Below are 15,000 nucleotides of genomic sequence, written 5' to 3'. Positions count from 1 at the left end.
GCGAAAACATTTAGACAGGCCGAGCAAGCACCGGTTAGCGCGAATGCAAATAACAAACGCAACAGGCAACTTTCGAGGGACATACTTCTCGCAACAAGCTTCCACAAGGAAAGCACAGGCAACTCGTTCGCACGCCAAAGCCAACCAAATGGCAATTTAACCGAGGGACATGCATTTCGCAAGGCAACTTGTACAATTACCCGAGGGACATGGCATGCTTGCCAAGGCCGTGGCTTGGCATGCTTGCCAAGGCCGTGGCATGACATGCTGCTGGCCAAAGCCGGGCATGCCATGCTGCTGGACAAGGCCGTGGCAAGGCATGCTGATGGCCGAGGCCGTGGCAAGGCATGCTGATGGCCGAGGCCGTGGCGTGGCATGCCATGCTGCTGGACGAGGCCGTGGCAAGGCATGCTGCTGGCCAAGGCATTGGCATGGCATGCTGCTGCTGACCAAGGCTTGGGCTTGCCATGCTGCTGGCAAAGGCCGCGGCATGGCATGCTGCCGGCAAAGGCCGCGGCATGGCATGCTGCCGGCCAAGGCCGCGGCATGGCATGCTGCCGGCCAAGGCCGCGGCATGGCATGCTGCCGGCCAAGGCCGCGGCATGCCATGTTGCTGGCCAAGGCCGTGGCATGGCATGCTGCTGGCCAAGGCCGCGGCATGACATGCTGGCCAAGGCCGGGGCATGGCAAGCTGCTGGCCAAGGTCGTGGCATGGCAAGCTGCTGGCCAAGGCCGGGGCATAGCACGCTGCTGGCCATGGCCGTGGCATGACAAGCTTGCCAAGGCCGGGGCATGGCGTGCTGCTGGCCAAGGCTTTGGCATGCCATGTTGCTGGCCAAGGCTGTGGCATGGCATGCTGCTGGCCAAGGCCGTGGCATGGCATGCTGCTGGCCAAGGCCGTGGCATGGCATGCTGCTGGCCAAGGCCGTGGCATGGCATGCAGCTGGCCAAGGCCGTGGCATGACATGCTTGCCAAGGCCAAGGCATGGCATGCTGCTGGCCAAGGCTTTGGCATGCCATGTTGCTGGCCAAGGCTGTGGCATGGCATGCTGCTGGCCAAGGCCGTGGCATGGCATGCTGCTGGCCAAGGCCGTGGCATGGCATGCTGCTGGCCAAAGCCGGGGCATGGCATGCTGCTGGCCAAGGCCGTGGCATGGCATGCTACTGGCCAAGGCCGTGGCATGACATGCTTGCCAAGGCCAAGGCATGGCATGCTGCTGGCCAAGGCTTTGGCATGCCATGTTGCTGGCCAAGGCTTTGGCATGCCATGTTGCTGGCCAAGGCTGTGGCATGGCATGCTGGCCTAGGCCAACGTGCCACCGCCACCGCCGCGGGCCGCCACTCGACGCATCCCGTGCTTGGCTATGTAGTTTCGATGCCACAAGCCAATGCCACAAGCCAAGCGATGGCATGTGCCAAGCGCCCGCCTAGGCATAGGCGTGGCCTGTGGCCTGGCCATGCTGGCCAGCCTTAAGGGAGGTGCCCCCCCCTTATAATAGCCTGTTAAGCCCTTTTCAATCTGGCAGGAGGAAACATCAAGCATGTTCGAGGAGTCATAATGGGGTTTTTTTAAAAAGTAATGGTTTTTTGCCAAAACTTTCAACATGAAAGTTGTATGAAATAATTTAATACACCATAAAAAAAATTATAAAAAAATATTTGGCCACCGGAATATTTTATTTTAATTTATTTCAATTTTAATACTTAAAAAATAATAAAAATTACTAAAAATACTCAAAAAATTCTAGAAAAATTCCAACAATTATAAGATGAGGCACTAGTAATTATAGTAATTTTTTTAATTATTTTTTTATTTTTAATTTATTTTATTATAATTTTTATGAGTAAATAAATAATTAAAAAGCCCGACGAACGTGCAAAAACTCTTAGAGAAACCCAGCAAGCATCGGATAGCTCGAATGCAAATAACAAACGCAACAGGCAACTTCCGAGGGACATACTTTTCCCAACAAGCTTCCACTGGGGAAAGCACTAGCAACGGGTTCGCAAGTCAAAGGCAACCAAACGGCTATTACCCGAGGGACAAGCATTTCGCAGGGCAACATATACGTAAGTCAAAGCCAAACCAAATGGCAATTACACGAGGGACAGGATTGCTTGCCAAGGGCGTGGCATGCGATGTTCTAGCCCAAGGCAAAGGCACGCCACGCTGCGGGACAAGGCCGTGGCAAGACATGCGGCTGGCCTTGGCCTTGGCATGGCATGCCGCCGGCTTTGGCTGGGCTGCGTTGGCCTTGCCATGGAATGTTGCTGGCTTCGGATGGGCTGCCTTGGCCTTGGCCTTGGCCGTGGCATGGCATGCTGCTGGCCTTGGCCTTGGCCTTGGCATGGCATGCTGGCGGCTTTGGCTGGGCTGCCTTGGCCGTGGCATGGCATGCTGCTGGCCTAGGCCTTGGCATGGCATGCTGCTGGCTTTGGCTGGCAGCCTTGGTCGTGGCATGGCATGCTGCTGGCCTTGGCCTTGGCATGGCATGCCGCCGGCTTTGGCTGGGCTGCGTTGGCCGTGGCATGGCATGCTGCTGGCCTTGGCCTTGGCATGGCATGCTGCTGGCTTTGGCTGGCCTGCCTTGGCCGTGGCATGGCATGCTGCTGGCCTAGGCCTTGGCATGGCATGCTGCTGGCTTTGGCTGGCCTGCCTTGGCCGTGGCATGGCATGCTGCTGGCATAGGCCATGGCATGGCATGCTGCTGGCTTTGGTTGGCCTGCCTTGGCCGTGGCATGGCATGCTGCTGGCCTTGGCCTTGACATGGCATGCTGCTGGCTTTGGCAGGCCTGCCTTGGCCGTGGCATGGCATGCTGCTGGCCTAGGCCTTGGCATGGCATGCTGCTGGCTTTGGCTGGGCTGCCTTGGCCGTGGCATGGCATGCTGCTGGCCTTGGCCTTGGCATGGCATGCTGCTGGCTTTGGCTGGGCTGCCTTGGCCGTGGCATGGCATGCTGCTGGCCTAGGCCTTGGCATGGCATGCTGCTGGCTTTGGCTGGGCTGCCTTGGCCGTGGCATGGCATGCTGCTGGCCTAGGCCTTGGCATGGCATGCTGCTGGCTTTGGCTGGGCTGCCTTGGCCGTGGCATGGCATGTTGCTGGCCTTGGCCTTGGCATGGCATGCTGCTGGCTTTGGCAGGCCTGCCTTGGCCGTGGCATGGCATGCTGCTGGCCTAGGCCTTGGCATGGCATGCTGCTGGCTTTGGCTGGGCTGCCTTGGCCGTGGCATGGCATGCTGCTGGCCTTGGCCTTGGCATGGCATGGTGCTAGCTTTGGCTGGGCTGCCTTGGCCGTGGCATGGCATGCTGCTGGCCTAGGCCTTGGCATGGCATGCTGCTGGCTTTGGCTGGGCTGCCTTGGCCGTGGCATGGCATGCTGCTGGCCTTGGCCTTGGCATGGCATGCTGCTGGCTTTGGCTGGGCGGCCTTGGCCGTGGCATGGCATGCTGCTGGCCTAGGCCTTGGCATGGCATGTTGCTGGCTTTGGCTGGGCTGCCTTGGCCGTGGCATGGCATGCTGCTGGCCTTGGCCTTGGCATGGCATGCTGCTGGCTTTGGCTGGGCTGCCTTGGCCGTGGCATGGCATGCTGCTGGCCTAGGCCTTGGCATGGCATGCTGCTGGCTTTGGCTGGGCTGCCTTGGCCGTGGCATGGCATGCTGCTGGCCTTGGCCTTGGCATGGCATGCTGCTGGCTTTGGCTGGGCTGCCTTGGCCGTGGCATGGCATGCTGCTGGCCTAGGCCTTGGCATGGCATGCTGCTGGCTTTGGCTGGGCTGCCTTGGCCGTGGCATGGCATGCTGCTGGCCTTGGCCTTGGCATGGCATGCTGCTGGCTTTGGCAGGCCTGCCTTGGCCGTGGCATGGCATGCTGCTGGCCAAGGCCTTGGCCTGGCATGCTGCTGGCTTTGGCTGGGCTGCCTTGGCCGTGGCATGGCATGCTGCTGGCCTTGGCCTTGGCATGGCATGCTGCTGGCTTTGGCTGGCCTGCCTTGGCCGTGGCATGGCATGCTGCTGGCCTAGGCCTTGGCATGGCATGCTGCTGGCTTTGCCTGGGCTGCCTTGGCCGTGGCATGGCATGCTGCTGGCCTTGGCCTTGGCATGGCATGCTGCTGGCTTTGGCTGGCCTGCCTTGGCCGTGGCATGGCATTCTGCTGGCCTTGGCCTTGGCATGGCATGCTGCTGGCTTTGGCTGGGCTGCCTTGGCCGTGGCATGGCATGCTGCTGGCCTAGGCCTTGGCATGGCATGCTGCTGGCTTTGGCTGGGCTGCCTTGGCCGTGGCATGGCATGCTGCTGGCCTTGGCCTTGGCATGGCATGCTGCTGGCTTTGGCAGGCCTGCCTTGGCCGTGGCATGGCATGCTGCTGGCCTAGGCCTTGGCATGGCATGCTGCTGGCTTTGGCTGGGCTGCCTTGGCCGTGGCATGGCATGCTGCTGGCCTTGGCCTTGGCATGGCATGCTGCTGGCTTTGGCTGGGCTGCCTTGGCCGTGGCATGGCATGCTGCTGGCCTTGGCCTTGGCATGGCATGCTGCTGGCTTTGGCTGGGCTGCCTTGGCCGTGGCATGGCATGCTGCTGGCCTTGGCCTTGGCATGGCAAGCTGCTGGCTTTGGTTGGGCTGCCTTGGCCGTGGCATGGCATGCTGCTGGCCTTGGCTGCGCTGCCTTGGCCGTGGCATGGCATGCTGCTGGCCTTGGCCTTGGCATGGCATGCTGCTGGCTTTGGCTGGGCTGCCTTGGCCGTGGCATGGCATGCTGCTGGCCTTGGCCTTGGCATGGCATGCTGCTGGCTTTGGCTGGGCTGCCTTGGCCGTGGCATGGCATGCTGCTGGCCTTGGCCTTGGCATGGCATGCTGCTGGCTTTGGCTGGGCTGCCTTGGCCGTGGCATGGCATGCTGCTGGCCTTGGCCTTGGCATGGCATGCTGCTGGCTTTGGCAGGCCTGCCTTGGCCGTGGCATGGCATGCTGCTGGCCTAGGCCTTGGCATGGCATGCTGCTGGCTTTGGCTGGGCTGCCTTGGCCGTGGCATGGCATGCTGCTGGCCTTGGCCTTGGCATGGCATGCTGCAGGCTTTGGCTGGCCTGCCTTGGCCGTGGCATGGCATGCTGCTGGCCTAGGCCTTGGCATGGCATGCTGCTGGCTTTGGCTGGGCTGCCTTGGCCGTGGCATGGCATGCTGCTGGCCTAGGCCTTGGCATGGCATGCTACTGGCTTTGGCGGGGCTGCCTTGGCCGTGGCATGGCATGCTGCTGGCCTTGGCCTTGGCATGGCATGCTGCTGGCTTTGGCAGGCCTGCCTTGGCCGTGGCATGGCATGCTGCTGGCCTAGGCCTTGGCATGGCATGCTGCTGGCTTTGGCTGGGCTGCCTTGGCCGTGGCATGGCATGCTGCTGGCCTAGGCCTTGGCATGGCATGCTGCTGGCTTTGGCTGGGCTGCCTTGGCCGTGGCATGGCATGCTGCTGGCCTTGGCCTTGGCATGGCATGCTGCTGGCTTTGGCAGGCCTGCCTTGGCCGTGGCAAGGCATGCTGCTGGCCTAGGCCTTGGCATGGCATGCTGCTGGCTTTGGCTGGGCTGCCTTGGCCGTGGCATGGCATGCTGCTGGCCTTGGCCTTGGCATGGCATGCTGCTGGCTTTGGCTGGGCTGCCTTGGCCGTGGCATGGCATGCTGCTGGCCTTGGCCTTGGCATGGCATGCTGCTGGCTTTGGCTGGGCTGCCTTGGCCGTGGCATGGCATGCTGCTGGCCTTGGCCTTGGCATGGCAAGCTGCTGGCTTTGGCTGGGCTGCCTTGGCCGTGGCAGGGCATGCTGCTGGCCTTGGCTGGGCTGCCTTGGCCGTGGCATGGCATGCTGCTGGCCTTGGCCTTGGCATGGCATGCTGCTGGCTTTGGCTGGGCTGCCTTGGCCGTGGCATGGCATGCTGCTGGCCTTGGCCTTGGCATGGCAAGCTGCTGGCTTTGGCTGGGCTGCCTTGGCCGTGGCATGGCATGCTGCTGGCCTTGGCCTTGGCATGGCATGCTGCTGGCTTTGGCTGGCCTGCCTTGGCCGTGGCATGGCATGCTGCTGGCCTAGGCCTTGGCATGGCATGCTGCTGGCTTTGGCTGGGCTGCCTTGGCCGTGGCATGGCATGCTGCTGGCCTAGGCCTTGGCATGGCATGCTGCTGGCTTTGGCTGGGCTGCCTTGGCCGTGGCATGGCATGCTGCTGGCCTTGGCCTTGGCATGGCATGCTGCTGGCTTTGGCAGGCCTGCCTTGGCCGTGGCATGGCATGCTGCTGGCCTAGGCCTTGGCATGGCATGCTGCTGGCTTTGGCTGGGCTGCCTTGGCCGTGGCATGGCATGCTGCTGGCCTAGGCCTTGGCATGGCATGCTGCTGGCTTTGGCTGGGCTGCCTTGGCCGTGGCATGGCATGCTGCTGGCCTTGGCCTTGGCATGGCATGCTGCTGGCTTTGGCAGGCCTGCCTTGGCCGTGGCAAGGCATGCTGCTGGCCTAGGCCTTGGCATGGCATGCTGCTGGCCTAGGCCTTGGCATGGCATGCTGCTGGCTTTGGCTGGGCTGCCTTGGCCGTGGCATGGCATGCTGCTGGCCTTGGCCTTGGCATGGCATGCTGCTGGCTTTGGCTGGGCTGCCTTGGCCGTGGCATGGCATGCTGCTGGCCTTGGCCTTGGCATGGCATGCTGCTGGCTTTGGCTGGGCTGCCTTGGCCGTGGCATGGCATGCTGCTGGACTTGGCCTTGGCATGGCAAGCTGCTGGCTTTGGCTGGGCTGCCTTGGCCGTGGCATGGCATGCTGCTGGCCTTGGCCTTGGCATGGCATGCTGCTGGCTTTGGCAGGCCTGCCTTGGCCGTGGCAAGGCATGCTGCTGGCCTAGGCCTTGGCATGGCATGCTGCTGGCTTTGGCTGGGCTGCCTTGGCCGTGGCATGGCATGCTGCTGGCCTTGGCCTTGGCATGGCATGCTGCTGGCTTTGGCTGGGCTGCCTTGGCCGTGGCATGGCATGCTGCTGGCCTTGGCCTTGGCATGGCAGCTGCTGGCCTTGGCCTTGGCATGGCATGCTGCTGGCTTTGGCTGGGCTGCCTTGGCCGTGGCATGGCATGCTGCTGGCCTTGGCCTTGGCATGGCAAGCTGCTGGCTTTGGCTGGGCTGCCTTGGCCGTGGCAGGGCATGCTGCTGGCCTTGGCTGGGCTGCCTTGGCCGTGGCATGGCATGCTGCTGGCTTTGGCTGGGCTGCCTTGGCCTTGGCATGGCATGCTGCTGGCTTTGGCTGGGCTGCCTTGGCCGTGGCATGGCATGCTGCTGGCCTTGGCCTTGGCATGGCATGCTGCTGGCTTTGGCAGGCCTGCCTTGGCCGTGGCAAGGCATGCTGCTGGCCTAGGCCTTGGCATGGCATGCTGCTGGCTTTGGCTGGGCTGCCTTGGCCGTGGCATGGCATGCTGCTGGCCTTGGCCTTGGCATGGCATGCTGCTGGCTTTGGCTGGGCTGCCTTGGCCGTGGCATGGCATGCTGCTGGCCTTGGCCTTGGCATGGCATGCTGCTGGCTTTGGCTGGGCTGCCTTGGCCGTGGCATGGCATGCTGCTGGCCTTGGCCTTGGCATGTCAAGCTGCTGGCTTTGGCTGGGCTGCCTTGGCCGTGGCAGGGCATGCTGCTGGCCTTGGCTGGGCTGCCTTGGCCGTGGCATGGCATGCTGCTGGCCTTGGCCTTGGCATGGCATGCTGCTGGCTTTGGCTGGGCTGCCTTGGCCGTGGCATGGCATGCTGCTGGCCTTGGCCTTGGCATGGCATGCTGCTGGCTTTGGCTGGGCTGCCTTGGCCGTGGCATGGCATGCTGCTGGCCTAGGCCTTGGCATGGCATGCTGCTGGCTTTGGCTGGGCTGCCTTGGCCGTGGCATGGCATGCTGCTGGCCTTGGCCTTGGCATGGCATGCTGCTGGCTTTGGCAGGCCTGCCTTGGCCGTGGCAAGGCATGCTGCTGGCCTTGGCCTTGGCATGGCATGCTGCTGGCTTTGGCTGGGCTGCCTTGGCCGTGGCATGGCATGCTGCTGGCCTTGGCCTTGGCATGGCATGCTGCTGGCTTTGGCTGGGCTGCCTTGGCCGTGGCATGGCATGCTGCTGGCCTTGGCCTTGGCATGGCATGCTGCTGGCTTTGGCTGGGCTGCCTTGGCCGTGGCATGGAATGCTGCTGGACTTGGCCTTGGCATGGCAAGCTGCTGGCTTTGGCTGGGCTGCCTTGGCCGTGGCATGGCATGCTGCTGGCCTTGGCTGGGCTGCCTTGGCCGTGGCATGGCATGCTGCTGGCCTTGGCCTTGGCATGGCATGCTGCTGGCTTTGGCTGGGCTGCCTTGGCCGTGGCATGGCATGCTGCTGGCCTTGGCCTTGGCATGGCAAGCTGCTGGCTTTGGCTGGGCTACCTTGGCCGTGGCATGGCATGCTGCTGGCCTTGGCCTTGGCATGGCATGCTGCTGGCTTTGGCTGGCCTGCCTTGGCCGTGGCATGGCATGCTGCTGGCTTTGGCTGGGCTGCCTTGGCCGTGGCATGGCATGCTGCTGGCCTTGGCCTTGGCATGGCATGCTGCTGGCTTTGGCTGGCCTGCCTTGGCCGTGGCATGCCATGCTGCTGGCCATGGCCTTGGGGCTGGGCTGCCTTGGCTGCGGTTCTTATCACTAGACGTGCGTTGCGTGCGAAGGCGTGCAAAGGCGTGCGCGACCATGCGCGCAACACGCGCACCGTGGTCAAAAGACCACGCGCGCGGTATTCGCACAGGCCACGCTGCCCACGCCGCGGGCATGCCAGGCCAGGCTGCCCTGGCCGGCTGCATGCCAGGCCGCCCAGGCCGTGCGCATGCCATGCCGTGCTGCCCAGGCCAGCTGCATGCCAGGCCGCCCAGGCCGTGCGCATGCCATGCCGTGCTGCCCACGCCGCGGGCATGCCAGGCCGGCTGCATGCCAGGCCGCCCAGGCCGTGCGCATGCCATGCCGTGCTGCCCACGCCGCGGGCATGCCAGGCCGGCTGCATGCCAGGCCGCCCAGGCCGTGCGCATGCTATGCCGTGCTGCCCATGCCGCGCGCATGCCAGGCCGCCCACGCCCGCGCGGATGCCACGCCATGCTGCCCAAGGCCGCGCCCAGGCCGCGCAAGGCCGCGGCCAGGCCGCCCAAGGCCGCGCCCAGGCCGCGCAAGGCCGCGCCCAGGCCGCCCAAGGCCGCGCCCAGGCCGCGCAAGGCCGCGCCCAGGCCGCGCCCAGGCCGCGCAAGGCCGCCCAAGGCCGCGGTCCAGGCCGCCCAAGGCCGCGGCCGAGCCGCCCCAGGCCGCAGCCCAGGCCGCGGTCGAGCCGCAGTGCATGTAACCCAAGGCCGCAGCCCAGGCCGCGCCCAACATGGGGCGTACCTGCCACTGCCTTGCCCTGGGCAAGGGAGGTGCCCCCCCCTTATAATAGCCTGTTAAGCCCTTTTCAGTCTGGCAGGAGGAAACATCAAGCATGTTCGAGGAGTCATAATGGGGTTTTTTTAAAAAGTAATGGTTTTTTGCCAAAACTTTCAACATGAAAGTTGTAGGAAATAATTTAATACACCATAAAAAAAATTAAAAAAAATATTTTTTTACCGAAAATATTTTATTTTAATTTATTTCGATATTAATACTTAAAAAATAATAAAAATTAATAAAAATGGTCAAAAAATTATGGAAAAATTCCCATAATTAAAGGATGATTCACTAGTAATTATAGAAATTATTAAATTATTTTTTTCATTTTTTTAATTTTATTTTGATTTTTTTATGCCAAATAAGGGCTTTAAAAATTCGAAAAGCTCCAGAAAAATTGCAAAAAAATAGGGAATGACATTTAAAATTGATTGTAGTGCATTTTTAATTGTGTTGCACGGTTTGGGTAAGATTATAAAAGAATCATGTTCAAAAAGATCGATCGAGGCGGTGGCATGCCATGGCCTTGGCCTTGGCCATGCCTTGCACAGGGACTTGGCCTTGCCCACTGCCTTGGCCTTGGCCTTGGCCTTGGCTTTGGCCTTGGCCTTGGCCTTGGCATGGCATGGCATGCTCGCCGAGGCCGTGGCATGCCTTGCTGCTAGCCAAGGCCGTGGCGTGGCATGCTCGCCCAGCCCGTGGCATGCCATGCTCGCCCAGCCCGTGGCACGCCATGTTGGCCCAAGGCATTGGCATGGCATGCCGGCCAAGGCATGCTGGCCAACGTTGCACAAGGCGGTGCCATGGCATGGCATGCTGACCAAGACCGTGCCATGGCATGCTGGGCGAGGCCGGGGCATGGCATGCTGGCCGAGGCCGTGGCTTGCCATGCCGCCACGGCCGTGGCATGCCGGGCAACGGACCGGCATGGCCCAGCCCGTGGCACGCCATGTTGGCCCAAGGCATTGGCATGGCATGCCGGCCAAGGCATGCTGGCCAACGCTGCGGCACGGCGAGCTGGACAAGGCGGTGCCATGGCATGGCATGCTGACCGAGGCCGTGGCATGGCATGTTGGGCGACGCCGTAGCAAGGCATGCGGGCCGAGGCCGTGGCATGGCATGTTTGCAACGCCGTGGCAAGACATGCGGGCCGTGGCATGGCATGGCATGCGGGCCGAGGCCGTGGCACGACATGTTGGCCAAGGCTAAGGCATGGCACGCCGGGCAACGCGGTGGCATGGCATGCCGGGCAACGCGGTGGCAAGGCATGCGGGCCGGGGCCGTGGCATGGCATGTTGGGCGACGCCGTAGCAAGGCATGCGGTCCGAGGCCGTGGCATGTCATGCGGGCCGAGGCCGTGGCATGGCATGCGGGCCGAGGCCGTGGCATGGCATGTTGGGCGACGCCGTAGCAAGGCATGCGGGCCGAGGCCGTGGCATGTCATGCGAGCCGAGGCCGTGGCATGGCATGCGGGCCGAGGCCGTGGCATGGCAAGTTGGGCGACGTCGTGGCAAGGCATGCGGGCCGAGGCCGTGGCATGTCATGCGGGCCGAGGCCGTGGCTTGGCATGCGGGCCGAGGCCGTGGCATGGAATGTTGGGCGACGCCGTAGCAAGGCATGCGGGCCGAGGCCGTGGCATGTCATGCGGGCCGAGGCCGTGGCATGGCATGCGGGCCGAGGCCGTGTCATGGCAAGTTTGGCCCAGGCCGTGGCTCGACATGTTGGCCAAGGCTAAGGCATGGCACGCCGGTCAACGCGGTGGCATGGCATGCTGGGCAACGCGGTGGCAAGGCATGCGGGCCGAGGCCGTGGCATGGCATGTTGGGCAACGCCGTAGCAAGGCATGCGGGCCGAGGCCGTGGCATGGCATGCGGGCCGTGGCCGTGGCATGGCATGTTGGGCGACGCCGTGGCATGGCATGCCGGCCGAGGCCGTGGCATGGCATGTTTGGCAACGCCGTGGCAAGACATGCGGGCCGTGGCATGGCATGGCATGCGGGCCGAGGCCGTGGCATGGCATACGGGCCGAGGCCGTGGCATGTCATGCGGGCCGAGGCCGTGGCATGTAATGCGGGCCGAGGCCGTGGCATGTAATGCGGGTCGAGGCCGTGGCATGGCATGTTGGGCGACGCCGTACCAAGGCATGCGGGCCGAGGCCGTGGCATGGCATGCGGGCCGAGGCCGTGGCATGGCATGTTGGGCGACGCCGTAGCAAGGCATGCGGGCCGAGGCCGTGGCTCGACATGTTGGCCAAGGCTAAGGCATGGCACGCCGGGCAACGCGGTGGCATGGCATGCTGGGCAACGCGGTGGCAAGGCATGCGGGCCGAGGCCGTGGCATGGCATGTCGGGCAACGCCGTAGCAAGGCATGCGGGCCAAGGCCGTGGCATGGCATGCGGGCCGTGGCCGTGGCCGTGGCATGGCATGTTGGGCGACGCCGTGGCATGGCATGCGGGCCGAGGCCGTGGCATGGCATGTTTGGCAACGCCGTGGCAAGACATGCGGGCCGAGGCCGTGGCATGCCATGTTGGGCAACGCCGTAGCAAGGCATGCGGGCCGAGGCCGTGGCATGGCATGCGGGCCGTGGCCGCGGCATGGCATGTTGGGCGACGCCGTGGCATGGCATGCGGGCCGAGGCCGTGGCATGGCATGTTTGGCAACGCCGTGGCAAGACATGCGGGCCGTGGCATGGCATGTTGGGCAACGCCGTGGCAAGGCATGCGGGCCGAGGCCGTGGCATGGCATGCGGGCCGAGGCCGTGGCATGTCATGCGGGCCGAGGCCGTGGCATGGCATGCGGGCCGAGGCCGTGGCATGGCATGCGGGCCGAGGCCGTGGCATGGCATGTTGGACGACGCCGTAGCAAGGCATGCGGGCCGGGGCCGTGGCATGGCATGTTTGGCAACGCCGTGGCATGACATGCGGGCCGTGGCGTGGCATGGCATGCGGGCCGAGGCCGTGGCGTGGCATGTTGGGCAACGCCGTGGCAAGGCATGCGGGCCGAGGCCGTGGCATGGCATGCGGGCCGAGGCCGTGGCATGTCATGCGGGCCGAGGCCGTGGCATGGCATGCGGGGCGAGGCCGTGGCATGGCATGCGGGGCGAGGCCGTGGCATGGCATGTTGGGCGACGCCGTAGCAAGGCATGCGGGCCGAGGCCGTGGCTCGACATGTTGGCCAAGGCTAAGGCATGGCACGCCGGGCAACGCGGTGGCATGGCATGCTGGGCAACGCGGTGGCAAGGCATGCGGGCCGAGGCCGTGGCATGGCATGTCGGGCAACGCCGTAGCAAGGCATGCGGGCCGAGGCCGTGGCATGGCACGCGGGCCGTGGCCGTGGCCGTGGCATGGCATGTTGGGCGACGCCGTGGCATGGCATGCGGGCCGAGGCCGTGGCATGGCATGTTTGGCAACGCCGTGGCAAGACATGCGGGCCGAGGCCGTGGCATGGCATGCGGGCCGAGGCCGTGGCATGCCATGTTGGGCAACGCCGTAGCAAGGCATGCGGGCCGAGGCCGTGGCATGGCATGCGGGCCGTGGCCGCGGCATGGCATGTTGGGCGACGCCGTGGCATGGCATGCGGGCCGAGGCCGTGGCATGGCATGTTTGGCAACGCCGTGGCAAGACATGCGGGCCGTGGCTTGTCATGGCATGCGGGCCGAGGCCGTGGCCGTAGCAAGGCATGCGGGCCGAGGCCGTGGCATGGCATGCGGGCCGAGGTCGTGGCATGTCATGCGGGCCGAGGCCGTGGCATGGCATGCGGGCCGAAGCCGGGGCATGGCATGCGGGCCGAGGCCGTGGCATGGCATGCGGGCCGAGGACGTGGCATGGCATGCGGGCCGAGGCCGTGGCATGGCATGTTGGGCGACGCCGTAGCAAGGCATGCGGGCCGAGGCCGTGGCATGGCATGTTGGGCGACGCCGTAGCAAGGCATGCGGGCCGAGGCCGTGGCTCGACATGTTGGCCAAGGCCGTGGCTCGACATGTTGGCCAAGGCTAAGGCATGGCACCACGGGCAACGCGGTGGCATGGCATGCTGGGCAACGCGGTGGCAAGGCATGCGGGCCGAGGCCGTGGCATGGCATGTTGGGCAACGCCGTAGCAAGGCATGCGGGCCGAGGCCGTGGCATGGCATGCGGGCCGTGGCCGTGGCATGGCATGTTGGGCGACGCCGTGGCATGGCATGCGGGCCGAGGCCGTGGCATGGCATGTTTCGCAACGCCGTGGCAAGACATGCGGGCCGTGGCATGGCATGGCATGCGGGCCGAGGCCGTGGCGTGGCATGTTGGGCAACGCCGTGGCAAGGCATGCGGGCCGAGGCCGTGGCAGGGCATGCGGGCCGAGGCCGTGGCATGTCATGCGGGCCGAGGCCGTGGCATGTCATGCGGGCCGAGGCCGTGGCATGGCATGCGGGCCGAGGCCGTGGCATGGCATGCGGGCCGAGGCCGTGGCATGGCATGCGGGCCGAGGCCGTGGCATGGCATGTTGGGCGACGCCGTTGCAAGGCATGCGGGCCGAGGCCGTGGCATGGCATGTTGGGCGACGCCGTGGCATGGCATGCGGGCCGAGGCCGTGGCAAGGCATGTTTGGCAACGCCTTGGCAAGACATGCGGGCCGTGGCATGGCATGGCATGCGGGCCGAGGCCGTGGCATGGCATGTTGGGCAACGCCGTGGCAAGGCATGCGGGCCGAGGCCGTGGCATGGCATGTTGGGCAACGCCGTAGCAAGGCATGCGGGCCGAGGCCGTGGCATGGCATGCGGGCCGTGGCCGTGGCATGGCATGTTGGGCGACGCCGTGGCATGGCATGCGGGCCGAGGCCGTGGCATGGCATGTTTGGCAACGCCGTGGCAACACATGCGGGCCGTGGCATGTCATGGCATGCGGGCCGAGGACGTGGCATGGCATGTTGGGCAACGCCGTGGCAGGGCATGCGGGCCGAGGCCGTGGCATGGCATGCGGGCCGAGGCCGTGGCATGTCATGCGGGCCGAGGCCGTGGCATGGCATGCGGGCCGAGGCCGTGGCATGGCATGCGGGCCGAGGCCGTGGCATGGCATGCGGGCCGAGGCCGTGGCATGGCATGCGGGCCGAGGCCGTGGCATGGCATGCGGGCCGAGGCCGTGGCATGGCATGTTGGGCGACGCCGTAGCAAGGCATGCGGGCCGAGGCCGTGGCATGGCATGTTGGGCGACGCCGTAGCATGGCATGCGGGCCGAGGCCGTGGCTCGACATGTTGGCCAAGGCTAAGGCATGGCACGACGGGCAACGCGGTGGCATGGCATGCTGGGCAACGCGGTGGCAAGGCATGCGGTCCGAGGCCGTGGCATGGCATGTTGGGCAACGCCGTAGCAAGGCATGCGGGCCGAGGCCGTGGCATGGCATGCGGGCCGTGGCCGTGGCATGGCATGTTGGGCGACGCCGTGGCATGGCATGCTGGTCGAGGCCGTGGCATGGAATGTTTGGCAATGCCGTGGCAAAGACATGCGGGCCGTGGCATGGCATGGCATGCGGGCCGAGGCCGTGGCGTGGCATGTTGGGCAACGCCGTGGCAAGGCATGCGGGCCGAGGCCGTGGCATGGCATGCGGGCCGAGGCCGTGG

Source organism: Camellia sinensis, unplaced genomic scaffold (assembly GCF_055761805.1).
Source record: "Camellia sinensis isolate YWXY unplaced genomic scaffold, ASM5576180v1 Unanchor6, whole genome shotgun sequence".
NCBI lineage: Eukaryota > Viridiplantae > Streptophyta > Magnoliopsida > Ericales > Theaceae > Camellia > Camellia sinensis.
This window is presented reverse-complemented; position numbering follows the sequence as displayed.